The sequence below is a fragment of the Dama dama genome, chromosome 32, assembly GCF_033118175.1.
Source record: "Dama dama isolate Ldn47 chromosome 32, ASM3311817v1, whole genome shotgun sequence".
NCBI lineage: Eukaryota > Metazoa > Chordata > Mammalia > Artiodactyla > Cervidae > Dama > Dama dama.
In genome coordinates this window covers 11,496,658-11,509,469 of record NC_083712.1, presented here as the reverse complement: position 1 = coordinate 11,509,469, position 12,812 = coordinate 11,496,658, and positions in this window count along the sequence as shown.

The following is a 12,812-nucleotide window of genomic DNA, read 5'->3' as shown; positions in this document are numbered from 1 at the left end:
TCTAGATTAATGGTGAAAAAATTCTCCACAGTGAGGGAAACCCCAAGAGGTTCAGTTTCATGGAGAAGAGAAAAGGGAGGAGGGAGATAGTGGTGACCAGGATGAGAAGAGGGGGAGTCAAAGGGGAGAGGTCAATCTAGCCAGTAATCAGTTCCCTAAGTGTTTTCCACAGTCCGGAACACACAGAGAGATTCACAGAGTTAAGTAGAGAAGAGAAGGGGGAGGGAGGAGATAGAGTTGACCTGGGGGAGAAAAGGGAGAGTGAAAAGAGGAGAGGGCAATCAAGCCAGTAATCACATCCCTAAGTGAAAATGGATACTGAAGATTAGATTCTTAAAGGTACAAAATCAATAACAAATACAAAAAAGCAAAGATTAAAAATCTAGAGTAGAGGTTAGGCTCCCAAAAATACAATATTAAAAATAGAAAACAAAATCAATCACAAAAATTTTATATATGAAATTTGCTATAAAAATAGGGTATTTTTTGCAAGGTAATAGTATGTTATAAAAATTAAAATTAAAGAAGTGATAAAGAACTTAAAAAAGTTAAAAAAATGATAATAGTAAAAATATATCTATGACTTTCACTGGACTTTCACTATCTAGGACTTTCTCTGGACTTTCACTGCCCACTGTTGTGGGCAGTGTGGTGTCAGTTCACTTTCAGATAGCTCCTTGTTCCAGCCTGTACTTCTTGCCAAGGACTATAGCCCCCTTCCAGTGATTAGTCAATGTTAACTACCGGGTCTTAATCTGTTGCAATGGCTACTTCCAGAGCAGTTCCCTATTCTTTCTTTATTTTGGCTTCCTCTGTTTGCAAGTCTCTTCAGTGTCCAATTTCCACCCTGACACAAGGGGTTGAAGGTGGTCACTTATTTAGGCTCACTTGTTCAGTTGTACTGTGGGGAGGGAGGAGCACTGCAAACAAATATCACTGGCGTGTGTGGGGAGTGCTCACAGTGTCTGGGCCACACTGGGTTTGCCCCCACTCACAGGTGCTTTTGCTTTCTGGGTCTGCACTGCTCAGGCTCCAGGTTGCTCTGAAGAGCAACTGTCCAAATCAGGCCCTGGGTTTCCTGCACTTCCCAGATCTAAGCTGCTCAGGTTCAGGTTCTAGAGTGTGACACAAGGGCACAGACTCGGTTGGGCGTGCATTTCATGCCCTCCCCAGGTCTGAGCAGCTCAGGCGACCAAGTGCTTGGTGAGTGCACATTCCCAGGTGAGCCGTCTTAATCACCTCTCTGGTCCAGGTGGTCGATTACCCTGGGGCGCCGCAAGAGCACCGTCTCAGGTGTGCTGTGTGTCTTCTCTGAGGAGCTGATCTCAGGCTGAGACCTTCCTGGCAGATGTCAACCATCTAGGATCCCAGGAAGATATGGTTAGCAACTGGGAGCCTGCTCTCAGTTTGGTGGAGGATGCTGGTCTCTGGGGCCAAGATTGCCCCTTGCCTTCTGGCTCTGGCTGTCGCCCACCTGCCTCTCTGCCTCCAGCAGGAAGGAGGGACCTGTACATACTCAATCCTTTGTTCTCTGAGCATTTTGTGCAAAAGTTTCATTTTGTTTTTTGTTTTTGTTTTTGTTTTTTCTCTCAGGCTATCCCACAGATTGGGTTGTTACATCAGGTTAGATCCCTCAGATTGTCCTCAGGGCATTCACGCCTGGTCCTTACCCTAATGATGCAGCCCATGCCTCCCTTTTCAGCCTCCACTCACCGGTGGTGGACATGAGCGTCTGGGCTATTACTCCGCTGGGAGTTGTGGTTAGGTGCATATTCTGTGTTTTTTGTTTTTTTCTCCCCCTGGTAATGTTGCCTTCTGAGATGACAAAACTGCCCACAAACCTGTCACTGGGACGGTTTCCTGCTGTTTGGAAACTTCTCCTCCAACATGACTCCCTCCCCAGGATGGGTCTCCATCCTTAACTCTTTTGCCTCTCTTTTTGTCTTTTATATTTTGTCCTACCTTCTTTTGAAGAGAATGGGCTCCATTTCTGGGTGCCTGGTATCCTCCATCAGCATTCAGAAGGTGTTTTGTGGACGTTGCTCACCATTGAAATTATCTTTTTATTAATTTGTGGGGGGGGAAACTGGTCTCCCTATCTTATATCTCCACCATCTTGGGATCTTCCTTTTTTTCAGTTCAGTTCAATTCAGTCACTCAGTCCTGTCCGACTCTTTGCGACCCATGGACTGCAGCATGCCAGGCTTCCCTGTTCATCACCAACTCCCAGAGCTTGCTCAAACTCATGTCCATTGAGTTGGTGATGCCATCCAACCATCTCATCCTCTGTCATCCACTTCTCCTCCCCCCTTCAATCTTTCCTAACACCAGCGTCTTTTCCAATGAGTCAATTCTTCTCAAAAGGTGGCCAAAGTATTGAAACTTCAGCTTCAGCATCAGTCCTTCCAATGAATATTCAGAACTGATTACCTTTAGGATGGACTGGTTGGATCTCCTTGAAGTCCAAGGGACTCTCAAGAGTCTTCTCCAACAACACAGTTCAAAAGCATCAATTCTCTGGCACTCAGCTTTCTTTATAGTCCAACTCTCACACCCATACATGACAATTGGAAAAACCATAGCTTTGAACAGACAGACCTTTGTTGGCAAAGTAACGTCTCTGTTTTTTAATATGCTGTCTAGGTTGATCATAGCTTTTCTTCCAAGGAGCAAGTGTCTTTTAATTTCATGGCTGCAGTCACCATCTGCAGTGATTTTACAGCCCTAAAAAATAAAGTCTATCACTGTTTCCATTGTTTCCCCGTCTATATTTCCCATGAAGTGATGGGACCAGATGCCATGATCTTAGTTTTCTGAATGTTGAGTTTTAAGCCAACTTTTTCACTCTCCTCTTTCACTTTCATCAAGAGGCTCTTTATTTCTTCTTTGTGTTCTGCCATAAGGGTGGTGTCATCTGCACATCCGAGATTATTGATATTTCTCTAAGCAATCTTGATTCCAGCTTGGCCTTGAAGTGCAAAATGAAGCAGACACAGTCTAACTGTTTTGAAAAGAGAACACACTGGTCATAGCAAACACCCACTTCCAACAACACAAGAGAAGATTCTACACATGGATATCATCTTTCTTTAGTGGAGCCCATTATTTCAACAAGCATCTCCCTTCTGTGTCATCCAGTAAATCCCACCAAATAAACAGGAAGACACCCATAGAGGGGAGGCCCCTTCATTTGCTGAGGCTGCTCCTGAATTTCTTCAAAATTTAATTTCTCTTCACACCTTTGTTTTCAATTTGATGAGATTTCTGTAGGTTTATTTTATTCTTTGTTATCATGGGACTTGGACCAGCATGAGTGCAGATCATTTGATTTTGAACATGATTTCCCCTAACTATTCATATCTTGTCAGATCACACTAATTTGGGTATGTTAATATGTACATACATTTAGAAAGTGATATAATGGTTATTTTATCTGTCAATTTAATTTCCCCATCAATGATCTCATAGGCAATGTTTCATGATGCAGATAGCTGGCACCAACTTTGTTTCACAAAAACGGTGGTCTGATATGGATGAAGTTGTAAGAAGAAAAAAAACCCCAAACTTGTAATATGAGTTCCTCAACGTTGCATGTTTTCCTCTCTTTTCTATCTTTCTTTATCCTTTCTTTTTCTTAGGGAGGGGCTATGTTCTATCTTTTGGGGCTTCCCAGGTTGCACAGTGGTAAAGAATCCATTTGCCAATGCAGGAGACATAAGAGATTAGGGTTCGATCTCTGGGTCAGGTAGATCTCCTGGACAAGGAAATGGCAAACCACAGCAGTATTATTTTTTTCTTTTTTATTTTTAGGGGAGTTGAAAAAAAAATATTTATTATGCTTTTGTTACTTATCTTTTTTCTTTTTCTTTTTTTTTTCCTTTTTATTTTATTTATTTTTTCCCATTTATTATTATTAGTTGGAGGCTAATTACAAATTTTTTTTTGAAAAATAATTGCTTTAGAGAATTTTGTTTTCTGTTAAAACTCAACATGAATCAGCTATAGGTATACATATACCCCCTCCCTTTTGAACCTCCCTCCCACGTCCCTCCCCATCCCACACCTCTAGGTTGACACAGAGCCCCTGTTTGAGTTTTCTGAGCCATACAGTAAATTCCCATTGGCTGTCTATTTAACATATGTCAACGTAAGTTTTCACATTACTCTTTCCATACATCTCACCATCTCCAAATGTGCGTAAGTCTATTCTCTATGTCTTTTTTTTCCACTGCTACTCTGTAAATAGATTTTTCAGTATCATTTTTCAAGATTCCCTATATATGTGTTATGATATGATGTTTATCTTTCTCTTTCTGACTCACTTCACTCTGTATCACAGGTTCTAGAACCAGTTCAGAACTGGCTCAAATGCATTTCTTTTTATGCCACAGTAATATTCCATTGTATATATGTACCACAATTTCTTTATCCCTTTATCTGTCAATGGATATCTACATTGCTTCCATTTCTAGCTATAGTAAATAGTGCTTCAGTGAATAATGGGATGAATGTGTCTTTTTCAGTTTTGACTTCCTTGGGGGTGTATGCCTAGGAGTGGGATTGCTGGGTCATAAGGTGGTTTACTCCCTGATCTTTAAGGAATCTCCATACCGTCTTCCATAGTGGCTATTTCAATTTATATTCCCACAAACAGTGCAAGTGAATTTAGAAAACTCAGCAGTGGCCACAGGACCAGAAAAGGTCAGTTTTCATTCCAATCCCAAAGAAAGGCAATCCCAAAGAATGCTCAAACTACCGCACAATTGCACTCATCTCATATGCTAGTAAAGTAATGCTCAATATTCTCCAAGCCAGGCTTCAGCAATACATGAACCATGAACTTCCATATGTTCAAGCTGGTTTCAGAAAAGGCAGAGGAACCAGAGATCAAATTGCCAACATCCGGTGGATCATTGAAAAAACAAGAGAGTTCCAGAAAAACATCTATTTCTGCTTTATTGACTATGCCAAAGCCTTTGACTGTGTGGATCACAATAAACTGTGGAAAATTCTGAAACAGATGGGAATACCAGACCACCTGACCTGCCTCTTGAGAAACCTATATGCAGGTCAGGAGGCAACAGTTAGAACTGGACATGGAACAACAGACTGGTTCCAAATAGGAAAAGGAGTATGTCAAGGCCATATATTGTCACCCTGCTTATTTAACTTACATGCAGAGTACATCATGAGAAATGTTGGGCTGGAAGAAGCACAAGCTGGAATCAAGACTGCCAGAAGAAATATCAATAACCTGAGATATGCAGATGACACCACCCTTATGGAAGCAAGTGAAGAGGAACTAAAAAGCCTCTTGATGAAAGTGAAAGAGGAGAGTGAAAAAGTTGACTTAAAGCTCATCATTCAGAAAACTAAGATCATGGCATCTAGTCCCATAACTTCATGGGAAATAGATGGGGAAACAGGGGCAACAGTGTTAGACTTTATTTTTGGGGGCTCCAAAATCACTGCAGATGATGATTGCAACCATGAAATTAAAAGACGCTTACTCCTTGGAAGGAAAGTTATGAGCAACCTAGACAGCATATTAAAAAGCAGAGACATTACTTTGCCAACAAAGGTCTGTCTATTCAAGGCTATGGTTTATCCCGTGGCCATATATGGATGTGAGAGTTAGACTGTGAAGAAAGCTGAGTACCGAAGAATTGATGATTTTGAACTGTGGTGTTGGAGAAGACTCTCGAGAGTCCCTTGGACTGCAAGGAGATCCAACCAGCCCATCCTAAAGAAGGTCAGATCAGTCCTGGATGTTCATTGGAAGGACTGATGTTGAAGCTGAAACTCCAATACTTTGGCTACCTCATGTGAAGACTTGACTCATTTGAAAAGACCCTGATGCTGGGAGGGATTGGGGGCAGGAGGAGAAGGAAATGACAGAGGATGAGATGGGTGGATCTCATCACCGACTTGATGGACATGAGTTTGGGTAAATTCCGGGAGTTGGTGATGGACAGGGACGCCTGGCGTGCTGCGATTCATGGGGTCTCAAAGAGTCGGACACGACTGAGTGACTGAACTGAACTGAACAATGCCAGTGTGTTCCTTTTTCTCCACACCCTCTCCAGCATTTATTGTTTGCAGACTTTTTGATGATGACAATCTGACTGGTTTGAGGTGATATCTTATTGTGATTTTAATTCACATTTCTCTAATAATGAGCGATGTTGAGCTTCTTTTCATGTGTTTTTTAGCCATCTGTATGTCTTCTTTGGAGAAATGTCTGTTCAGATCTTGTCCCACTTTTTGATTGGGTTGTTTGTTTTTCTGGCATTGAGTTTTATGAGCTACTTGTATATTTTGGAAATTAATCCTTTGGTGGTTCCTTCAGTTGCTATTGTTTTCTCCCATTCTGAGGGTTGTCTTTTCACCTTGCTTATAGTTTCCTTTGCTGTGCATAAACTTTTAAGTTTAATCAGGTCCCACTTGTTTACATTTGTTTTTATTTCCGTTACTATAGGAGGTGAGCCATAGAGTATCTTGCTTTGGTTTATGTCATCGAGTGTTCTGCCTATGTTTTCCTCTACAAGTTTTATCAGTTCTGGCTTTACATGTATGTCTTTAATCCATTTTGAGTTTATCTTTATGTATGGTGTGAGGAAGTGCTCAAATTTCACTTTTTTACATGTAGCTGTCCATTTTTCCCAGCACCATTTATCAAAGAGGCTGTCTTTGTCCCATTGTATATTCTTGCCTCCTTTGTCAAAAATAAGGTACCCATAGGTGCATGGGTTTACTTCTTGGCTTTCTATCTTGTTCCATTGGTCTATATTTCTGTGTTGGGTCCAGAATCATACTGTCTTGATGACTGTAGCTTTGTAATTATAATCTGAAGCCAGGAAGGTTGATTCCTCCAGCTCCATTTTCCATCTCAAGACTGCTTTGGCTATTCGGGGTCTTTTGTGTTTCAATATGAACTGTGAAATATTTTGTTCTTGTTCTGAGAAAAATGTCATTTGTAATTTGATATGAATCACATTGAATCTGTAAATTGCATTTGGTAATATAGTCATTTTTCACAATATTGTTTGTTCCTACCCAGGAACATGGATTATCTCTCTATCTATGTCATCTTTGATTTCTTTCATTAGTGTCTAATAATTGCCTGTGTACAGTTCTTTTGTCTCGTTAGGTAAGTTTATTCCTAGATATTTAATTGTTTTTGTTGCAATGGTGAATGGGATTGATTCCTTAATTTTTCTTTCTGATTTTTCATTGTTAGTACATAGAAAAGCAAGTGATTTCTATGTATTGATTATGTATCATTCAAATTTTCTAAATTCACTGATTAGCTGTAGTAATTTTCTGATACTTATTTAGGGTTTTCTATGTACAGTATCATGTCATCTGCAAACAGTGAGAGCTTTACTTCTTTTCTGATCTGGATTCTTTTTATTTCTTTTTCTTCTCTGATTGCTGTCGCTAGGACTTCTAGAATTATTTTGAATAATAGTGGTGAAAGTGGACACCCTTGTCTTGTTCCTGATCTTATGGGCAATGCTTTCAGCTTTTCACCATTGAGAATAATGTTTACTGTAAGCTTATCACATATGGCCTTTACTATGTTGAGGTAGATTCCTTCTATGCCCATTTTTTGAAGAGTTTTAATCATAAATGGGTGCTGGATTTTGTCAAAGGCTTTTTCTGCATCTATTGAGATTATCATATGGTTTTAATCTTTCAGTTTGTTAATATGATGTATCACATTGTTTGACTTGCTTATATTGAAGAATCCTGGAATAAACCCAACTTCATCATGGTGTATGAGCTTTTTGATGTGTTGCTGAATTCTGTTTGCTAAAATTTTGTTGAGGATTTTTGCAACTATGTTCATCAGTGATATTGTCCTGTAGTTTTCTTTTTTGTGTGTTGTTTTTGTCTCGTTTTGGTATCAGGGTGATGGTGGGCTCGTAGAATGAGTTTGGAAGCATTTCTTCCTCTGCAACTTTTTGAAAGAGTTTTATAAGGATAGGCATTATCTCTTCTCTAAATGTTTGGTAGAATTTTCCTGTGAAGCCATCTGGTCCTAGGCTTTGTTTATTGGGAGATTTTGATCACAGCTTCAATTTCAGTGCTTGTAATTGAGTTGTACATAATTTCTATTTCTTCCTGGTTCAGTCTTGGAAGAATGAGCTTTTCTAAGAATCAGTCCATTTCTTCCAGGTTACCCATTTTTTGCCATATCTCATAATTTCTGTATTTATGCATTGTCTATTGTAACCTCTACTTTTTCATTTCTAATTTTGTTTATTTTATTCTTCTCTCTTTTTCTTCATAAGACTGGCTAAGGGTGTGTCAATTTTGTTTATCTTCTCGAAGAAGCAGATTTTAGTTTTATTAATCTTTACCATTGTTTCTTCCATTTCTTTTTGCTTGGATCTTTATGATTTCTTTTCTTCTGCCAATTTTTTTTCTTGTTTTCTAGTTGTTTTAGGTGTAAAGTTAGATTGTCTGTTAGATTTTTTTCTTGTTTCTTGAGGTAGGGTTGTATTGCTTTAAACTTTCCTCTTAGAACTGCTTTTGCTGCATCCCATAGGTTTAGAGTTGCTCTGTTTTCATTGTCATTTGATTTTAGAAAATTTTGATTTGCCTTTTGATTTCTTCAGTAGCCTGTTGGTTTTTCAGAAATGTGTTTTTTAATCTCCATGTGTTTATGTTGCTTATAGATTTTTTTTTCTTTTAATTGATATCTAGTCTCATAGCATTGTGGTCAGAGAAGATGCTGATATGATTTCAATTTTCTTAAATTTACTGAGGTTTGATTTGTGACCCAAGACATAGTCTATCCTGGAGAATGTTCCATGTACACTTGAGAAGAATTCGTGTTCTTCTGCATTTGTATGGAATGTCCTGAAGGAATCAATGAAATCCATCTCGTCTAATGTATCATTTAAAAGTTGTATTTTCTCATTAATTTTCTGTTGTGATGATCTTTCCATTGGCGTCAGTCGATTGCTAAAATCTACTATTATTATGTTAGTGGCAATTTCTCCTTTTATGTCTGTTAATGTTTGTCTTACGTGTTGGGTACTCCTATGTCGGGTGCATCAGTTCAGTTGCTCAGTCATGTCTGACTCTTTGTGACCCCATGAACTGCAGCACGCCAGGCCTCCCTGTCCATCACCAACTCCCGGAGTCCTCCCAAACCCATGTCCATTGAGTCGGAATGCCATCCAACCATCTCATCCTCTTTCATCCCCTTGTCCTCCTGCCCTCAATCTTTCCCAGCATCAGGGTCTTTTTAAATGAGTCAGCTCTTCGCATCAGGTGGTCAAAGTATTGGTATTTCAGCTTCAACATAAGTCCTTCCAATGAACACCCAGGACTGATCTCCTTTAAGATGGACTGGTTGGATCTCCTTGTTGTCCAAGGGACTCTGAAGAGTCTTTGCCAACGTCACAGTTCAAAAGCATCAATTCTTCAATGATCAGCTGTCTTTACAGTCCAACTCTCACATCCATACATGACCACTGGAAAAACCATAGCCTTGACTAGGCAGACCTTTTTTGGCAAAGTGATGTCTCTGCTTTTTACTATGCTGTCTAGGTTGGTCATAACTTTCCTTCCAAGGAGTAAGTGTCTTTTACATAGATATTTACAATTGTTTTGTCTTCCTCTTGGATCAACTCCTTGATCATTATGTAGTATCCTTCCTTACCTCTTGTAATCTTCTTTATTTTAAGGTCTATTTTGTCTGATATGAAGATTGCTGCTGCAGCTTTTTTTTTTTTTTTTTGCTTCCCATTTGTTTGGAATATGTTTTTCCATCCTCTCATTTTCAGTCTAAATGTGCCTTTAGGTCCAAATTGTGATTCCTGTAGACAGCATGCATATAAGTCTTGTTTTTGTATCCATTCAGCTAGTCTGTCTCTTTTGGTTGGAGCATTTAATCCATTTACATTTAAAGTGATTATTGGTATATATGTTCCTATTTCCATTTTCTTAATTGTTTGGGGTTGTTTGGGGTAGACCTTTTTTCTTCTCTTGTATTTCTTGACTAGATAAGTCCCTTTAACATTTGTTGTAAAGCTGGTTTTGTGGTACTGAATCCTCTTAACTTTTGCTTGTCCAAAAAGGTGTTGATTTCTCCATTAATTTTGAATAAGATCCTTGCTGGCTACAGTAATCTTGTTTGTAGATTATTCCCTTTTAGTAATTTAAATATATCCTGCCATTCCCTTCTGGCCTACAGAGTTTCTGCTGACAGATCAGCAGTTAAACATATGGCGTTTCCCTTGTATGTTACTTGTTGCTTCTCCCTTGCTGCTTTTAATAATTTTGTTCAGTCTCTGTTAGATTGATTAACATGTGTCTTGGTATGTTTCTCCTTGGGTTTATCTTGTATGGGATTCTTTGTGCCTCTTGGACTTGATTGACTATTTTCTTTTCCATGTTGGGGAAATTTTCCAAAATTTCTCATACCATTTCTTTTTCTCTTCTTCTTCTGGGACCCCTAATTCGAATGTTCATGTGTTTGATATTGTCCCAGAGGTCTCTGAGACTATCCTCAGTTCTTTTCATTCTTTTTATTTTATTAAGCTCTTCAGAAGTTATTTCCACCATTTTATCTTCCAGCTCACTAATTCGTTCTTCTGATTCAGATATTCTGCTGTTGATTCCTTCTAGAGTATTTTTAATTTCAGTAGTTGTTTTCTTTGTCTCTATATATTTATTCTTTAATTCTTCTAGGTTTTTGTTAATTGTCTTGCATTTCTCCATTTTGTTTTCAAGGTTTTTGATCATCTTTACTGTCATTATTCTGAATTCCTTTTCAGGTAGTTTTCCTATTTCCTCTTCACTTATTTGAGCTTCCGTGTTTCTAGTTTGTTCCTTCATTTGCGCAGTGTTCCTCTGCCTTTTCATTATTATTTTTTAACTTATTGTGTTTGAGGTCTCCATTTCCCAGGCTTCAAGGTTGAATTCGTTCTTCCTTTTGGTTTCTGCCCTCCTAAGGTTGATCCAGTGGTTTGTGTAAGCTTCCTATAGGGTGAAATTTGTGCTGAGTTTTTATTTGTGTGTCTGTTTTTCCTCTAATTGGCAAGGCTGAATGAGGTGGCAATCCTCTTTGCTGATGATTGGGTTTTTATTTTTGTTTTGTTTGTTGTTTAGATGAGGTGTCCTGCAGGGGGTGCTATGGTTGGTTGGGTAATGCCCAGGTCTTGTATTCAAGTGGTTTCCTTTGTGTGAGTTCTCACTATTTGTGTGAGTTCTCACTATTTGATACTCCCTAGGGTTAGTTCTCTGGTAGTCCAGGGCCTTGGAGTCAGTGTTCCCACTCCAAAGGTACAGGGCTTAATCTCTGGTCAGGAATGAAGATTCCACAAGTGGTTTGTTATGGCATTAAGTGAGATTAAAACAAATATCCAAAAATGAGAAACCAAAGATGAATCAAGACAAATGGAAGTTATAAAACAGGCAAATAATAATTTAAAAATGGAATATACACATATACATATACACCCTTGAACAAAATCAAAGCAGTCCAACAAAAATAAAGTACAATAGGTTGACCTGGTTAACAATGGAAACCAAAAATTATACCTTCCAGAACAAAACTAACTAAAGCACAAACTGGAAAACAGAACTAAAGCAAGGTGCCAATTAGGGAATAAAGCAATGGAAGTAAAGCTAACAAATATGTTGAGAGTAAAGGACAGAAAGAAAAGAAAGAATAGATATGTAAAGTTAAATAGAGGTAGATGAAGATTTATATATAGTAAAGATTAACTTCAAGGGGAAAAGCAAACAAAGGAGTAAATGTGGAAAATTATAACAGGTTTAAAAATCTAAAATTAAAAAAAAAAAGTGAAAAGAGGGAAAAATAAAAGAAAAAAAGAAAGAAAACACCCCAGAACTGCAAGAACCCAATGCAGAAGCAGAGGTTTATAATAGCAATAAAAATGTGACTGTGAAAAAGAAAAAGAAGCTCGAAAGCTTAATTAGATTTCATAGTGTCAATAAAATCGCCAACTACCACAGAGCAGGGGGAAAAAGCGGGGGGAGGGGGGAATCCAAAAGATTCTACAGAACAAGTCAACACATAAGAATAATGAATGTTTTTCTCGAGCCACTGCTGTCAGAGTCCTTTCCCTCTCTGGGAGTCAGAGTCTGCCTCACCTCTCTAGGACACCTTCCAGCACTGTGCTGACCTCTGGCCCTGCTGTGGGGGCAGCTCAGACTCTAATCTGGTCCTGCTCCTGTGTGTTCTTGCCTCCATTGTCCACACTGTCAGAACTGGTGCGTTTTGTTTTGTGGGAGCTCTCAGCAACCTTTTATATATTCCACAGACACAGAGTCCGCCTAGTTGATCGTGTGGATTTAGTCTTCAACTTGTACAGCTGGTGGGAAGGATTTGGGTCTTCTTCCTTAGTCACACTGCCCCTGGGTTTCAATTGTGGTTTTACTTCCACCTCTGCATGCGGGTCCTCTACTGGGGTTATCCCCTGAGGCTGCCCTGGAGGACTTGGGTTGGTCCCTGTGACTGATGGAGGTGGTGCAGCTGCTTGGGTCACAGGGGTTCTGGCAGCACCAGGTCCTCAGGGGAGTTAGGGGTTAGGGCAGCAGGAAATATGGTGCTCTAGAAGGGTATGGCAACAAGTATTGGCCAATGCGCTCCAGTATTCTTGCCTGGAGTACCTCCAACCTGACAGAGGAGCCTGGCAGGCCACAGTCTACAGATTTCAAAGAATCATACACTACCAAAGCGACCCTGTGTGCATAGATGCAAGACTTTTTTGCCTGTGGCAGCTCTGCCCCAGTGAGAGTTGAGCGTGAAGGTGGAAGAGCTGCTTGGC